The sequence below is a fragment of the Capsicum annuum genome, chromosome 10, assembly GCF_002878395.1.
Source record: "Capsicum annuum cultivar UCD-10X-F1 chromosome 10, UCD10Xv1.1, whole genome shotgun sequence".
Taxonomy (NCBI): domain Eukaryota; kingdom Viridiplantae; phylum Streptophyta; class Magnoliopsida; order Solanales; family Solanaceae; genus Capsicum; species Capsicum annuum.
In genome coordinates this window covers 82103081-82104409 of record NC_061120.1, presented here as the reverse complement: position 1 = coordinate 82104409, position 1329 = coordinate 82103081, and positions in this window count along the sequence as shown.

The following is a 1329-nucleotide window of genomic DNA, read 5'->3' as shown; positions in this document are numbered from 1 at the left end:
AAATACTTAAGATGATAAAATACAAGAGAAACTCTATCTCTGAAAAGAAAGTGAAGACATAGTCTATAAGAAAGGTAGTAGAATACATCTGGATGCCTAAAAGTCAACTATTACCTTAAAAGCATCAAATATTACCTGAATCAACTAAGTTGGGTGCTGCACTTAAACTAGGACCTGTACTAAAAGGGTACAATAGAAGTGAGTATTGTCCACTTATACCTAGTAGAAAAGTAGATAATAAAACATACAAAATAGACATAAAGAGCACGTCACCTGCAATTAGAAAATGTCCCACAATGGTAGCCCACACCACTTGCACTAACAGTTCTATAATATCCACATACAATGAGACAAAACAACATACAAGAATACAAGTAACATATATACCATATATAAGTAAAGAAATAAGAACAACATATATGAGGGAATTAATTACAAGTAAGAAAAGATAGAATAAATAGGTAGATATCCAATCACAATAGCTATACAATAATAGAATAAACACCACATATGGATTATGAATGAAGATTATAATGATGATAATAATAATGAGGGTTAAGCATAAGGTTGTCACACAACCTCCATATACACCTACGTAGGTAAGACTCTGGATGTAGGACCCATGGAGGGTTCATCAATATATATATCCATGCATACCTACGGAGCCAAGCCTCCCGATGTAGAACCCATGGGGGGTCGTCAATCCATATATAACCAATATTTAAGACTCTTCTCCGACATAATATTCTTAAAGGTCTATAAGATCCAATATATAACACCACTATCCATAAGTCTTCTACGACATAACCATTGGAGAGGTCTATAAGATCCAATATCCAATACCACTATCCATGATTCCTCTCTGGCACATCCCTCAAAGAAGGTCTGCAAATCTGATGTTCCTAGTATTTCTAGAATCTCTAGTATTTCCAATGTTTCTAGTGTTTCCTAAGCACAAAAAACATAAATCAATTATGACAAACAACAACAACAAGTATACATAAAACATACAACAAATAGTAAAAATTATGCATATGATGCCACGAGTATGATGATGCAATGTTCGTACCAACCAAAAGAGTATTTACATAACAAACCACAATAAGTATTTCCATAACAAACCAATGTACAAATAACATGAGCCAATTATCCACTTAATATTTCCAACCATCCATGAATTTCCACATGTATTATATGGCAACAAGTATGAATATCTCACAATACTCCAATAAAACCACATTAGGCATTTTTAACAACATAATACAATTATTCACATGTAATCATGAAACACCCTGGGTTTTGTCCCTTTGAAAATTCCTGATCATTGAT